This window comes from Equus przewalskii, chromosome 5, assembly GCF_037783145.1.
Source record: "Equus przewalskii isolate Varuska chromosome 5, EquPr2, whole genome shotgun sequence".
NCBI classification, from domain to species: Eukaryota; Metazoa; Chordata; class Mammalia; order Perissodactyla; family Equidae; genus Equus; species Equus przewalskii.
The window spans coordinates 51,024,568-51,042,078 of NC_091835.1; the positions used below are offsets into that span (position 1 = coordinate 51,024,568).

Below are 17,511 nucleotides of genomic sequence, written 5' to 3' on the forward strand. Positions count from 1 at the left end.
AGGTAAAGAAAGATGAGAGATTCGGAAAGAGGAAATGAGCCCTGGGATAGTCATGCCTGAAGCTAGGTAGCTCTTGAAATTTTCATTTATTTGAACTAAGAACACTCCTTCTCTTTTTATGTTCAAGCATATTTGAATTAGGTTTCTGTCACTTATGACCAAAAGAGCCCAAGAGAATAAATCACCTCACAGGGGTAATGCATGTGAAGAACTCAAGATAACTGTTATTAGTACGTACTCAGTGAATGTTGGCTGTTTTCCTTGTTATTTTAGTTATCACTGTTGTTAGGTTTCCACAACAAAATTGGGGATCTTAGATGAAAACCAGGGTTTGGAGAAAGAAGAAATTACGGTGGTTCAGTTTCCCTATACCAGGTATAACCAAAGAACAGGGGGATTAAGGAGTCGTAAGAATTAAGGAAAACCAAGTTAGCTTCCCAGACAATGATAGCATTCCCAATTGGCCTCACTGTGTCTCCAGAGGAGCCATAAACAATTATTACCATGTGCCCACTTTGTAGTCATAATGTTCAGTCATATATCCAAATGATTATCCAGATAGAAATAACATTTTATAAAAACCAAAGCTCCACTTTCTTTTGCTACCATTACAATGTCAGTGATGACTTTTGTATAAAGCTCTAAAGGCAGGATCTTGCAAAAAGCTAATCAGTCTGGTTCTGAGAACTTTCTTCCATGTCACTCAAAAACCTAAGGTCAGTACTTAGGTCCCTAGGAATAACTGAGTCACTTAAGCTTCACAAGGTACCATATACCCATAGCATCAATTTGACAGAAAAGGAACTCTCTCTTCTGCTCCCTTCTTTGAACATGCCTTATAATGTGTGAAGCAAGAACGGTTCCAGAGGAACGGCTGTGAACCACTGCGTCAGTCATATGAGCATTAAAACACGGCTTGCTAGTCATTACTATATAAAGTATTCTCTTGCTCTGTGGAAAATGGTTTCAAATAATTGTTCTGTTCGAACGAGAGTTTTGTTCTCGTTTAATATAGCAATTTGAGAGAGAAAAAAATAGAAAAGAAGATATATTCAAGAAACAAACCAATATTAAAATAGTTGCATCAACCAATTGTCACCAAGTGGTATCATCGTATTTGCAGAGGAGTCACACCTTGTAGGCTCCTAGCCCCAAGAGGCAGGCTCACGTCCCGACAGTATAGTTGGAAAATTGATGTACAACAATAGGAAGAAAGGGACAAGAATCTGACTTGACCTGCCTAAGCAAAGAAAATTCTCCTCTGACTTTGAAACTCTATTCTTTCTTCCAGGCCTTTCTGTTGCAGAGCTAATAAGCATTGAGTGGACTCAAGTCTGAAAAGATTTTCACCTTTAGTTCTGACTTCTCTTTCTGGTTTCAGCAAAGTTTATCCTTAACAATGTTAGTTTGTGATTTGTGTTAGAGAATGCTACGCGATGGCTACGCGATGAAAGAATAATGCAGCTATTTGCGAAAAAGAAACTAACTGGATTGCCGGTTAAATATCAGTAGCTCTAAATGTTACTGTGTGACAGAGACTGATGAAGAAATATTTTCTAGGGTCTTAAGTTCATGCCAACAAAGACTCATACCATTATCATATACCAGAGCTCTTCAACTATGGTTTCTCGGTAGGAAAAAGTGGTAGGCAGTAAAAGGGTGGGGCCTTCTGACATCTTTCTAAAGACATGGCCCTGAAGAATTAGAGCTTGCCAGTGGGCCACCCATGGAAAATCCTACTGCTTATATGAAGCATCACACTAAGTTATAAGAAAATAAATGAACAAAATACCCAGGCTAGCAATTCCTTCAAAGACGCTCTGAGGCTTAGAACCTGAACAGAGAACTAGGAGACGGGATGCTGCCAATCCTTTGTGGAGTGGCCCTGGGCAAGTTATTTTGTGTCTTGTATCTTCAACGATAGACTGTTGCTACCACTGCTATTATTGATAATAAAAACATCTTAACAATAACTCCTAGGAACAATATCATGAGAGTTAATGTGTGTACAGTGATTTAAGAATGAGGGAAGAAAGGCACAATGTTATGTACTATTACAAAATGCTTTATCAACCAGCATATTACATAATGTGTTATAATGTACCATGTGCCCATGGAAACATGAAATCATTCATAATTCTTAAGTACTGCCAGATGCGTAGCTATAACAAATTTCAACTCTTTCAGAAGAATTCACCCACACACTCACTTCTCCAACCCATATTTCCACTGGTAACTGTCAGAATTGAGAAATCATAGAATAGACCCTTATTCATGTCTCTGTGGTAATTACATATAGTTTGCTTCATATTTGAAAAGGAAACATGGCTTATTCATAATTTTAAAACTCACGCTCATCGATTCTCTTATTCCTTTATTCTGTCATTCAAAAGATATTATAATGCCTCATCGATTCACATATTCTTTTATTCTGTCATTCAAAAAATATTATAATGCCTCAAGGAACATACAGTCGAATGATAAATAGTAGGATCGCAATAATTGTGCATTAAATGAATAAATACAGAATGAACAAATACTCTTGGGATTAAAATGGTTATAATTCTGCAATGAAGCCACCATAAGAACTTGCCATAAAGATATAATAAAACTTTCTCTTGATTATCAGTTGATATGGAGGGCTGATAAATGCACAAAGGTTCAAAATTTGTTCTCGATGCTAAATTAACAAGCGTCAATACCAAAAACTATAATCTGACCCATGTAGATTATTTGTACAACTTAATAAAATCCTGAACTTTCACATGGTATGAAGTAGAAATCAATCAACTATGTAAATGAAAACATTCTAAAATAGCTTCTGATGAAGACATAGTGAAAAAGATGAAATAGCCACACATAATAGGTGTTCAATAAGTGTTTGTTGCAAAACTGAATCCTTGGAAAAATCCTTTTTAGAAGAATATAGATAGAAATAAGAAGAAAAAGTATGAACCAAAACTGCGAGAACTAGAATTGATGTTGCTTGTACATAAAGAGAATAAGAAGCAAATTCCAGAGGGTAAATATCTAGAGACACTTCCCAATGTTTTTCAGAAGAGCAGAGAAGAAAAAGCGTGGTATATTTCTGCAGAAATTAGTTAACACATTACTAAAACAAAGCCACCTCTAGTATAAAATGTACCAGTGGTTAAAAGTTCACAGTCACTCTTAAAAATGTTTTAAGAGACACAAGAAGGAAAATATTACTCCTATTTGCAACTAAGTAATGGGGAAAAAGGTGAAGAGAAAGTAATTATCCAAAACTGGCACAGAGTTGAACCAAAAACAAGATGAACACAGGTAGTCAGAGATTCCATTTAACCTTTCACCTAAAACTTGCCATCTTCCTGAGAGAACGAATTCTACCAGTGGCTCAATTCTGATTCAGAAGGAAAAGAGTCACTTTCTGAGTCATAACATCACCCTGGTTTTCTTTTGGTTCTCCATTCCAGGCTTACCAAATCCCAACCCACTTTAATTTGTCTAAAGGTGGCCTGGCCAGCACCAGAACTTAATGCTTCCATAAATGAACTCTGATTGACATGAAAGATGACTCACTCACAGAAAAACTTGTATTGCTGCCATTTGGTCAGTTTGGGGTTTGTTTTTAAAATGAACGCCAGTTGAAGCTGAGCAGAGGCCAGGGTGTGTTTTTATTTTATGTCTCAAATAAAAATAAAGAGTTGGGTATGAATAATCAAAGTGGCAGGCGCCTCCCTGGATACTTCTAAACCTTCCAAAGCAGTCCCAAGGCTCAGCAAAATGTAATATAGTCAAAATAAACAGCATTTGTACCAAGGGTTTGCCCCAGAAAAAGAAAAAAATTGCTATACAGACTCCCTTTTGGTCCCAAATTCCAGTGCCTTTCAACATTATATTAAAATATCCTTTTTGGAGGGTGGTAGTCCTAGAAAGAGTATTCCTAGAAGTTAGAAGGATATCAGATAAAAGAAAGATAGATATTATTATTCAGTATAACTCTCAAAACAAGCACACACTCTTCTAATGAGCCATATGTACTTGATCGCTCCCTATTAAATAGTACAAAACATATACTCAACTCCTTGTTATTCTGAGATTGATTATGAATTTTATAGATTATGCATATTCTTTACTTCCCTCTCTACAGCTTGAGTTTTCTTTGGATAGTTCACAATACTTATTAAATCATGAAAGAAAGAGAGAGAGATTGTGAGAGAGGGGGTAAATGAGAAAGAAGAAGGAGGGAGGAGAGGAGAGGAGGGAGTTGAAAAGAAGAAGGTGAAACTAAGAGTGAAAATTAATAAGCAAAATATTCTTGAAAAAAACGGTAATGGTGATAAGAAAAGGGAATTTAGCAGGTTAAATGGGGCTTGTGTAAAATTTATGGATTTTAGTCACCAATATGTCCTAGAAAAAGAATTAGAGATGAAAGGCAAGTATACAAAGGATAGTGGGAAATACTGATGATATCGTTCCAAAAATTTGAAATACTGAGTCCAAAGAAATCTGAAACTTTTGATTCTGTTATGGAATAAAGAACAATGTAAAGAATTTTAGGAAGAAAACCTACTCCTAGATCATGATGTATTTGGAAGTAATTGGCCCTATAGTATATATCATAAAGATAAATAAAAAGATAATTGAGAAAACTTGTGATAGAAAAGAACCTTCACTTGCATATGATCTGAGTCAAGTTAAATGGTCACTGCCCAGCTGCAGAATAGAGGTTATTTATTTTTAAGATCTGCTATTGTTGACTTTCTCATGCCCTCAGCAAGCTAACTCTTAGAGTATCTTTATTTCGAGAAAGGCCAAAGCCTTTTATATACATTAGCCCCCAGTTATTTCTGAGCTAGATAGGTATTGTTAACACCACTATAAGCACAGGGCAAAAGGATGCAGAAGGGCTGGCTTAGTGCGCCCTGGGAGTGCCCGGAACTAATCTAATGAGGCAAACGTCATCCTCCCACTCAGAGTTGGAGCCTCAAGAACAGGAACTCATTTTGACATAGCTGCAAGCACTGAGCACAGCTCTAGAAACTAAGGAGGAATTAAAACAAAAAGAAAAGTTGAAATTGAGCTCAGCATTCAGAAAGATCTCAGGGACCAGGCTGCTTCCATAGTCAGAAAATAACATTTAGCGTTGTCAAATGGTACTCCAGACTCACGGTCTTCAAAAACACAGGCAAGTCTTCTTGAAGAATGGAACCAACCATAGAAATTTCTGTGAGCACTTTAAGTAACAATGATTTGTGATGTGCTTTTAATTTAATTGTTGTAAATCAGAGCATGGAAACCAAAGTCATGCTTTCTGTTCCGAAGCCCTGCCTTAGAAATAGATGCACCTGTTTCCTCCGTACCTCAAGTTCTTGGCCCCACACACCAGACTGAACTCGTCCATCATCCTGGCTCTGCCAGTAGGGTAAAAGAAATAGCTTTTCTGTATGTAAAGTTAAAAAGTTTAATAATTTCATAGCAACTGTGTGATTAAAACAGAGTTTTATGTCATTTTAAAGCTACAGCATTATAAAAATTATTGTAAGCAGAACAGACTCTAGCATTACAAGGGGAGATTCAATATTGGAAAGAATCTCCTGAGCTGAGATAGCAGTGATTATCTTGTGACAGATTAGCGTATCTGCACAAGGAAAATCCCCTAGTTAGGGACCACGGCAGGATCCCATCCATCATATTACACATTAGTTCAGAGAACTAAACCTCTTGAAGCGTTTTTGGCAGCAGAGAGAACTTTTAGCATCCTAATGCTTTTGCAAGGCTGGATTTTTCTTTTCTCCCCAATGTGCTTCAAGATTTCATAACACGAGAAACATAGGAGCAAAAGTTAAAATGCTTTAATGGTCCCCATAGGCTATTTAAATAAACACTGTGATTGCAATTTAGACAATCTGGAGTCCATTCAATATTAAATCCCCACCCTAAGCTACAGCTACTACACAAACAGGGAAATCATGGTATACTCCACATGGCCATTTACTACTGCAATGATTGCCTCTTGACAATCACGGGGAGGAGCTAGCCAGGGCTAACATTACACCAGTTAAATCTGTCAACAACTGGAGAGAAAGCCCTGCTGAGCAAATACACTGATCCCTCTCACACAGCCCGTCTTTGTCCGGACTTTGCTACAACTCCACTAATCTCAGACTATCTTCAGCAGTGCAAGCAGAAACTTCTTCTGCAACCAGCTGTAACAAAAGATGCCTTTCTTTATCTTCACACACTGTATGTATATGTTTATGCTGTCCCTTCCGTTCCTTCCCCCGCCATTTCCGCCCCTTCCTACAGACCCAATCCTAAATAAAGCTTGACTGGAATAAATCATAAGCTATTCCTCATCTCAGAAAAATACATGAAGAAAGAGGCAATGGCACTGATCAGGTCCTTTTGACCGGGTCCTCGTAAAAATAATACTCCATGATGTACGGTTTTGTCTGCACCAGGGAAAAGAGTATACTCAAGAACTAGGCAGGCAATAAATATCCTAAAATATGGTGTGCCAAATTGAAACAATTGGGTGATGAAATACATAGAACCACTGAGAGTTCCTCCAACTGCTTTCCGACATCATGGCTTCATGGAATCACGGTGCCCTTTTCATTTTTATGTACTGTTGAAAAAAAATATTGTATTGGGGTAATATTTTAGCTATGGGATTAGAAAAATATTATTATTATTGAGTTTCTTCTGGTTATAAAATGTAATATAGTATTTATGTTTAGCGAAGAAAACCAACATTTTTTAGGCAAAATTTATATTCACTAAAATGAAAACTCTTAACTATACAGCTCAGAGAGTTTTTACCTACGTATTCATCTACTTAATCACACTCAGATTAATATATAGCATATTTCCATCACCCTACATGGGTTATTCATGCCTCTTCCGGTGAATTCTCCACCAGAGGTAACCTCCATAGATTAACTCTGCCTAGCACCAAACTAGGTTAGTTTTGCCTGAAACAAATATGCTTGAGCCTTAGATGCCAAACACTATTCTGCGAATTTTCTGTATATTACCTCATTTTAAACTCATTTAATCCTGAGTACAAGAGGAGACAGGTATTTCTGTCCAAATCTCCAAGAGAGAAGATAAGTAATGTGCTCAACATAAAACAGCATCTGAAATTCTGAATCTGTAAAACTCCATCAGTTAATCTATATTTATACTGTATAGACTATTAAATATGACCCCCAATTAATAGCTTAAAATTTAAATGCATCACATAATAACAGTGCTAATAACAATATGAATCCCATTCTATCTGGTAGGTATTGAGCTAAATGCTTGACTGCACTGCCTCGTTTAATCCTCATACCAACCCTGTAAGTCAACTACTGCTATCTCCATCTTGCAGATGGCTCAAGGTGAACATATTTGTCCGCATTTAAATAATAAGTGGATTCAAATCTTGTACTTTCTGACTCATAGTGCTTGGATTGTAATAAGTGCTCAGTAAATATGTGTTGAATCACTGAATTAAAGGATGAATAAAATGTTTGAGGAAGAGGAGACTATGTTTTGAAAATGCTATGCAAAGTTGTTCATCCCTTCCATGAGAGCATTTACAGTAAAAAAAAAGAAAAAAAAGAAAAAAGAAATTGGAAGTTAGACAGAACCGTAAACATCACTTGGTCCCTTTCCCTCATTTTAGAGATAAGTAAACTAAAACACGAAGTGACCTGTTCAAGGGCACATAGTCTGATAATGTTGAAACTTGCACTGGAATTCAGGTTTCCTGATTCCCATTCAAGTGTTAGCTATGTTCTATTTCTACGGTTCTGAATGGAGCATACTACATGGGTTCTCAATAAGTTTGCAATTGAATTTGATACGCTTATCAACACTTCAAACAGCTGTGACAGCTAGTCTGTATTGTGTTTAGAGGAGAATGAGAGAAAAGGAGAAATATAGAGCAAGGTTATTTTCCTTGAGATGTGTAGACATTTCATTGTCAAGATAAGAATTAACCTTATGAGACAGTGAATATTATTAAAATGTGTTCTCCTGAAAGAAAACACCGGATTGCCATATGAAAGACTGTATGATGAGGTATATTGCTAAATATCATCAACCACCACAATTTATAGAACAGATAATACCTACAGTGAAATGGAAAGGGATGAAATCAGTGTTGGCAGCAAACATCAAGAAACTTGAGACCCGTTTAAAAGTCCTCGTAGGCTCACAAATTTGAGAAGAGAAATCATCCACTCCTAACCCCTTGTTTCACATGGGAGGAAGTGCTCACAGGATGATGACTGTCTACCCAGGGCCATAAGGCTTCCTTGACAGCACCAATGTGGCCACAGCCACTCACTTCCATCCAGTCCAGGAGTCTGTCCATTAGCATCATTTTACCAACTTCTCCACGAGACATTAATGGAGAAAACCTATTCCTTACCCGAAACAGTAAAATAAGTTAAAACATTAGTAAGGTAGCTCACATGACTTAAAAGATACCCATAAAGACTTTACTTAGCAATACAGTCATCAAATTGCTTCTATTCTGAATGCATTGCCAAACTAAACTTTTGCACTTACTATACATTAATTTCTTAAATATTATTATTATTTTTTTTAGATTTTACTTTTCTTTTTCATCCCCAAAGCCCCCTGGTACATAGTTGTATATTTTTAGTTGTGGGTCCTTCTAGTTGTGGCCTGTGGGACACCACTTCAGCATGGCTTGATGAGTGGTGCCATGTCCATGCCCAGGATCCGAACCGGTGAAACCCTGGGCCTCTGAAGTGGAGTGTGCGAACTTAACCACTCAGCCACGGGGCAGGCTTCCTCTTAAATATTATTACAAAAACAAGCATAGATAAGTCACAGAGAATGTTGAGATACAATATAACTCCTTCAAATGATTCACTATACAAAATGTAAAGCTCAAGGAGAGTAAATATGAAAAATATAGTTTTTAAAGAAGACTTTTTTCTGACATCTTATGATGGAATATACTTTTCTTCTCCATTTAAAATTGTCAGTAGTACACAAGCGATTTCATCCTGTGAACCCATGAGGAATGCAACCACATGCAAGCCTTCCAGCTGTTGTTCATCAAGAATTGTAATATTTATTCTGGGAGAAGCAAACAACAGACGCATTTGGAGAATGTGAGTTCACCTGGTTCCTATAGCATATGAGCTCAAATTTAATTTGCTAGTCAATACACATCTTGTAAAAGAAGAACCACCACCCAAACCGAAAAAAAGCAAAAAACCAAAAAAAGACCAGGTTCTGCAAATTTAAATTTTAGACTGCATAGACAATCTTGATTTTAATCTTATCTTCCATGCCCCTCCCATATGTACTGTAATTAACAAGTAACTGTTGGGCGTACTTCTCTGGGAACATGTTTTTTCTATGCATTTCAACACCTTATCGTGCTACCTTCTGTAAAAAGGCCTCTTCATTTTCTGGGACAACTTACAGTTGCTTTAAAGATGACACGAAATGTATTTTCAGCTCTCTTTCCTGATTTACAGCCATTTTCAATAAAACTGCCAACCAGGCATGAGAATCCGTGAAAACACTTCAGGGTCCCTGAAGGACCATCTAGCATTTTCAAATGAACATCTGTATTAGAAACCAGAATTTTTCAATAGTGATTCAAATTTAGACCTTGCACCTAGCAAGTGCTCCAATTACACATTTTTGATATCTTCTAAAAGGAAAAAAAAGAACAAATAATATACAACGAATTCAAGCAATTGCACAAAACCATGTAGAAAGAATAGATAATTTTTATTTATTTATTGCTTCTCTACTCTTGCTCCCAGCTTTTGGGTATTTGATAGGTAATATAAAAAAGAATAAACTTGAGCTTAGATAAAAAGTGAAACTTTTATCACATGACTTCTTGATAAATTTCTAATAAACTCTTAGCGGACTAACAAATTATCTTTTTTGGATAATGTATAAATTCACTGTTTTTTTAAAATTAATTTGTCCCTTTTAGCATGACTTTTAAAGAGTGAGACAATTAAAATAATGCTAGCATGGAAAATTGAGATATCTTCTCTTTAAAAGCTACCTTAAGTCTTAAATCTGTGAGATTTAAAGTAAAGGTAGTTCACTGGAAGTCAAACTCTACTATTTAGCAAAAAGATACTGCATGTCTGTTAACTCATACTCAAAATATGTTTATCTTTTTTCTATCAAAGTTCAGTGTAGACAAACTATAGAGTAAGTTCAATGGAACTACATTGCTTCTTTTTTTTTCTTTCAAACTCACTTTTTACTTCTAAATTCATAGATAAATGGGAATATAGATGTGCTCAACCTCGCATCAGGCCACACACAAGAATCAAATGAATTTATTTCCTTTTCTCCCAACACCTCAGCAATGTCCAGGATTTTTAAATTCTGCATTGCCGCTAGACCACAAATGATACCAGATTCGACAGATCAAATCAAATGTGTATACTGAGACTCTAATTCTATAGAAAGACAGTGAATGATCTCACAATCTTAAATCAGGAAGAAAAAAAAAAGCTACCACCTGTACCTGGATAGCAACCAGCAACGATTATAAAAACTAACTACATTAAATACAGTTAAACATTGCTGTACATTTTAGTACCTATTTGATTAATGACAAGAGTAGTGACAGACAGTTGCAATATGGAATCTAATGTTTATACCCAAACAGTACATCAGTCATTTAGCCCAAATTTACCTTACTCCCACACAAACCTGGTGTCAGGCTCAATGTTTATTTCTGTAAATTACAAAAAAAAAACAAAAAGAGCTCAATCTTCAATGTAAGAAGTCTTACTTTTTTCACATGAACAAAACTAGTATGTGTGAAAGAAAATTTCAAAGCCTTTCCAAATATTTTTGAATTCACTTTTGGCCTTTATCTGTAGCATTTATCACACCTGTCTCAAACGGTCAGCGCCCGACTCAGAAATCTTAACTATGACTACTGCATGACCTGGGAAGTTTGGGTTCTACTCTTCGAATTGCTTTGCTTTTTCACCCTCCAAACATAAATTTGCTATCTCCCTGCTGATACATCATTTACATCATTAACAGTCACTGGCATTCAGAAATAGGGACTGTGATTTTCCTAATGCTATACCATGTAAGACTTAAGTGAAAAATCAAGAATACATTTGTCAAACTCTTCTTTCAAGAGACAAGAGTGTCAGTTAAAAATCCTATGCTTTCACATCAGAGGGCTATGATCTGAGTCAACTGTACTGTAGAAGGAATGAAAAAAATAATAATTAGTTTTAAAAGTGGTCACTGTAAGACTGCAGACTGATATATAGTATACGGAGCCATAATCGCAAACTGCCCACCTGCGTTTGAGAAACTTTTTATTATTTCAATTAAGAAAATTATACTTTAAAAGACATGGCTGAACCACAATTTAAAAAGGAAAAAAACCCCAAAAAACCATGGTTGAAATAAGCAAACTTGAAATTTGAATGTTCCTCAGCTGGAATCAAACTGAAAGTAATCACAGAATCTCATGGCTTGAGTTTTGTTTGTTTGTTTGACTTTTGCTAAACTGTTTAATTCATGAATATTTTTCAAAGGAGCCAAGGAGGCTGAAGGAAAATTACACTAATATGCAATGTGATACAAAGGAAACACACAGAATGCACAAATGCCTCCACACGAAGGCAAGATGTCGCTTCCCTTCCACGTATATCACATATATATTAGCAAATCAAAAGAAAGGCAGTTAGCAATTGGAGAGGAAGAAATGGAGATAGCTGATAATTAGATGCGGAGTAAGGAAAGTGGGGAGGAAGATTGTTGGAGATGGAAAACGAAAATGGTCATAACTTTTAGCCCATTGGTTTCATTTAAATCCAGCTGGTAGAATGAGGGAGTGTTTGGAGTTTTTCTTTTTTCTTTTTTTCTTCTTACAGTCATTCTCCAACATGTGTGGCATCTAGCATCTGGATTTGAGTGACTTATTATTATCTTTCTAAACATATAGTTTGATATTCCTTTAATTAAAATGGTGACCATCACCCAAAACAACTTTTCTGGGGAGGGACCTTGTATACCCACAAAACCCAGACATGGCTTTGTTGAACCTGCAGGCAGTTTTGTTTAAGGGAGCATGAAAGACTTGGCCAGCCCTCTGTGCTCTCATTTTCTTATTCTCTATTATCTAGCCACTTAATAATTTCAGAAACCTTAATCAGACTCTGACCAAAAAAATCCACACAGTGCTTGGGATAGAATGATAATACCATCTGTTTTAATTCTTCTGTGGGTTCTTTCCAGCCGTACAATCCAGCATTCTGGTTGCTTACTTTATAATGATCCTGACATTATAGGTGATTTAAAGGAAACTCTCCTATGTCACTTGCTTCTTGCAAACATGCAGAATTTTTTCAATTCGAAAAAGTCTGGAGTGTTTTCACATTCAAGTTGATTACATTTGAATTCTATAGATAAACAATCGCAATACTAAAAGTGATCCAAAGCTATTTCTTGCTTTTTTGTAATGGTTGGTATGACCGAAATTTCTTCTAAAAGAGTTTCGTTGGCATGAGACTTGTAACTCTCTTAAAGTCTAGATGGCAATTTTAAAAATAAAATATTTAAACCATCCCTAAAAATAGAAACAACTGACTTACTGAGAACCTTTATACAGCGACTTTTCAAATATGCAGCTATCCTTTACTATATTCCTTAAGAATTAGATTACAATATCCTGATTCAAGTATGATAAAGAAAGAAATGGCGATATAGTTTTCTTCAAGTCATGGTAACAACTGTGAATTCAGAGCAAAGGTCAAATGCTTATAAACTCTTCGACACAGGAAAAATTAGCCAATGATATGGAAAAACACACTCCAAATAATTCACTTTTGCAGACTTTAACAATCAATATGGAGCACCATATGATAGATATGGCTCCAACAATCTGTATCAATCATGAAGATTGGCAGTGGCACACTACACAGACCAAATTTTGTCATGCTACCACAGTCGATCTTACAGACTCCGTGTAACCAAGACTTACTCTGGTGCTTTCCCCGACACCCCACACAGCCCTTCCAAGATCTGCTCCCAACACATTCAAGGGCTTTTCTGAACCAAACCTGACTGAAAACCTTTGGAGACTGGCACACAATTCTTACGACGCTCCATGTTTTCCTTCCAAAGGCTGCATCTTTAATACATTATATTGGGTTTTTCCCATCACACATTTAATGTGTGAAATTTCTAAACTCTTCCCCTTCACTTATCTAAATTGAACTTTGGCAGCCAACAGTTAACTGTTGGAGAGTTGCTTAAAAACGATCAAACCCTTTCTAGATCTGATTGCAAGAAGTATCAGTGCCAAGAGAGAAATTTCAGTCTTCATCATACACAAAATCAATATGTATGCTTCGCTCTGGAAAGAAAGCCACCTTGAAAATAATTAATAAAACATCAAAGCTGCATACAACTTCAAAAACCCACATGAGGCTGAAATATTTGAGGCAATTAAAAGAAATTACTTATTTATATAAGGTGGTACTTGTCTTTGAAAGGTATTTTCATATATACATGTGTGTGTGTGTGTGTATATATATATATATATATATGAAACTGAAATCTCAGTTTTGGCTTCAAAATAGCAATTTAAAATCTTAACAACATACCCATAGCAATTATGAATGTTATGTTAAATACATAAGCTTTGAAAACCCTTAAGAATAATTTGCAAATAATTAGATAATTTCAAAAACTATAGAGAACTGCAACCTGTATTTTCATTGAAAGATAATGAATAGGCATTTCATTAGAATTTGGGAAAAGGCATAAATTTTATGTTTACAATATGTACGTAGGTGAAATGACCTCCATAAAACACATGACAACAAAATAAATCTCATCTATTAGTCACATTTTACTGTCTTACAGAGTTAACTTTTATTTATTTGTTCTTAAATATATATGCTGTGCTTGGTGGTGGGTATTTTAAAAACAGGTTTAAAAAAGGTGACTAAAAAGCACACTAGGTATGGATGAGGAGAGAGACAGAGAGAGACACACAGAGAGAGAGACACATAAGAGAGAGAATCACAAATCAGGGAGGTGCCTGAGGAAAGAAAAGCTTAACAGAAGAGATGATGTTTGTTTTGGCTTTTGAAGATGAGCCATGGTTTTCGAAGGCTGAAAATGGAAGCATGCACATCTTGGACAAGGGTATGCAACTACATAAGGAGGAGGCTGGAAATCGTGCTGGGGGTAAGATAGAGACAGGTCTTATTTACCTGGATTAGGTGCTTAGACTTTATCCAGTAGGTGACTGGAAATCATTAGAGGTTTTCAATCAGGACGATGACATAACCTGATTCACATTTTTATAAGATAACTAGCATCATTAATGAGATAAATGGATCTATAATAAGAGACAGGAGGTGAGGAGTCTACTCGGGAGAGTTCCGTGACACTGTGTAAGAACCTCAAGTAAAGTGGGAGCATTGATGCTTGAGAGCAATTTTCTCTATGCTCTCCATAAAGTCCAATCCTACATATCCAATGTATTGATTTCAAGGAACTACAGTGCTTTTTAGAACTTTCTTCAGCATTTCTAGAATATTTATCTTTCTGAAAAGGTAGATCACCATTTTTCTTTCAATTTTGATAGTTTCCAAATAAATGTAGTTTTTGCTTTCTTTTTCGTTGAGGTATGATTGACATATAACATCACATCAGTTTCAGGTGTACAGCATAATGATTCCAGCGCACCTTTTTAGGCATTTCTTAACCAAATCTCTCAAACTCCTTAGCAACGGAAGGATGACAAGTTTTACTCCTTGTGTAGAATTAAAAAAAAGTTACTATGACATCACCTCTGCATCAATTTCTTGAGAGCATCAACATCTACATCTCTATTAGTCATTAATGTTTTATACCTGATGATACATGAAAAAATACAACGGTGTCCAGTTGCATATTATGTCTCTCTTCCCCATTAATTGTGTTCTGCTCAGTGTCACCTCGTGAAAGTGGACAAAACAATGAAAATACATGGCATTTGTTTGAAATTAGAGATAAGTAGAATGGGTAGAAATGCTCTAGCCATGGAATTAAAGACCGAGAAGCTGTTTTAGAATTTATTGAATCAATACTTTCACTTTAAAGATGGAGAAACCTTGACCCAGGGAGATTAAGTGATTTCCCAAAATACAATCCACTGCTGGATGGGCTTTTCTAACTAGACCGCAAGGAACCACGGAACCGTTAACCCTTATTTCTGAAGCACTTTATTTTATAAATGATAAAGTTGCTAATGAAATTTTAAAGAAGTTTTTTTTCAAACACCTGCAAAAGCATGACATGAAAATAAGAGATATTATATTTTATGTTTCCTAAATTAAGGAAGATGTTTGTTTTACTTATACCTTTTATTAAATGAGAAGGCAAATCACTTAGTATTTATCCACAAAGTTGCAGTAATAATATCCTAATCCTGCAATGGTAGTGAATACATACTCAATTTGAAACCGTTGATTAAAATGACCATTTCCTTGGGTACGATATATAAATTGCTCAGCAGATCAGCCAGTCCTTTGGGATGTGTCATCGGTGATTTAGATTTCATAGCATGATGGAACTGGTCAACTCCTTTTTTAGAGATACTTGATTTTCTTTTTTTTTTTGGTGAAAAAGATTGGCCCTGAGCTAACATCTGTACCAATCTTCCTTTATTTGTTGTATGTGGGACACCACCACAGCATGATTTGATGAGCAGTGTCTAGGTCTGCGCCAGGGATCCAAACTTGTAAAGCCCAGGCCGCTGAAGCAGAGCATGCAAACTTAACCACTACGCCACTGGGCGAGCCCCAAGATACTTGATTTTTTAATATCTTTTTTTATCTAGTTATAATCTATAGGTGGTTTGTATTTTGATAGATGATGAAACAACTGTAACGCATTCATATTTAAGTCTACCTATGAGTTTTAAAACACCAGAATTATTCCACGGTAGACTAAAAGTGACCGGTAGATAGAATTTTTGTGCTGTATACATTTACTACTACTTTATTTACTTGGACTATAAGCAAACTTCAAACAATGATATATTGTTTAACATTCAGGACTAAGGGTGCACTACTTTTGCTTTCCATTATTCTACAACATTTTAGCAAAATTTTGATAGAGTTACATGGGAGACAAATTATGTATGTAAAATAAAAACACTCTTCTGCAAGGACAATATAACTAAATGAAACTTGGAAGAACTGAAAAAAATGCCTTTGCATATTTCAGTCAGAAATTGTATAAATAACTACATGACACCAAAAACATGTAGACACTTTGGAAAAATCTTTACTATAGATTAACTATCTTTACTATGGCAATGCTAAGAATATAGAGGAGCTAAAAAAATAAATGTTTAATGTCTAATCCAAATTTGATATTAATTAAGTACAGCAATGTTATCTCCCACAATATTTCCTAAGTTCTTTCATATTGCAGAAAGTAACATCACACGGGTTAAATCGATCAAAATAAAATTTGGCTTAAGTGACTTTAGTTTTTGCATGCACTTGTGCAGGCATATATGATTTTTATATGTATTTGAAAGCGTTATTGCTAATGCTAGTTTCTATTGTCTGTCTGTATACTTCCCCCAGGACTATGGACTGTGTGTTGACACTTCTAATGTTTGAAGATCTGATTCTTTGCCCTTTGAACTGTAAGTCACTTTTGTTCCAAAATATTGTTTGCTGCATTCTGATTGATCCGTGTGCTTTTGCATCTTCCCCCGGATTCCAGAGCTATGCCGCATTGCCTAAACCATGCAGAGAGAGCACAAATATTTGATAAGCAAAGCTGACTTTTAAAGTCTTTGTGGGGGAAGAAATGGCATTGTATCTAGTGTATGATTTTAGTATGTCTCATTGCAATGGTTAAACTGAAAAAATAAAAAACAAGATTGCCAGGGAAGACAAAAAAAAAATTTTAAGGACAATTCTATGTACTTGTGCATAATAAATTAGGATTACCTTAGCTTGGTCTGTGCAATCATTAGCAGTAATATGCTTATTAACGTGTTAGTTTAATACATATGGCATCAAAGTAAAACCCAATGATGGAATTAAGCAAAATCACAAAATGATCGTTTTCTCTCTTTACCCTAAGCTGAGCAAGGAACCTTTCCAGACAGTGTGAACTCATTGGCTTCCCCATAACTCTACAGAGCTTCCGCTGCCATATAACTGGGAATCAGAGAGGTGAGGTCATTTCATCACTCCTTGCAAAAAAATGCAAAACGTCTGCTAAAATCTGACTTCATTTGATTTACTCTCCAAGACTGTTTTTTATTAAATATGTTTGACTGCTATCTCTAATTAAATGTAGAATTAATTTTGGCAAACTAACCACAGATGCAGTTTATGTTCAATTTTATCAGACAGATTTATTTATAAGCTGTCAACTTCTTGAAAGACTTCATTTTGGAGCAGTTTTAAATTGCTAACAGTAGCTGTAAATGGAGCTACTGTTCTCTGGAACACTAAAGGAAAAGTATGC

At 35.7% G+C, this 17,511-nt stretch overlaps 1 protein-coding gene and 1 long non-coding RNA gene across 32 annotated transcripts in view; one reads left to right on the forward strand and one right to left on the reverse strand.

Moving 5' to 3' along the window:
- The window catches only part of LOC139083532 (uncharacterized), a 90,833-nt gene extending 88,860 nt beyond the window's left edge, over nt 1–1,973 (forward strand). The window contains exon 4 of the long non-coding RNA XR_011540335.1: nt 1,292–1,973. This is a non-coding gene — a long non-coding RNA (uncharacterized lncRNA). The remainder of the gene's footprint in view (nt 1–1,291) is intronic.
- SOX5 (SRY-box transcription factor 5) overlaps nt 1–17,511 on the reverse strand; it is a 947,484-nt gene that overhangs the window by 496,506 nt on the left and 433,467 nt on the right. The window lies entirely within an intron of this gene.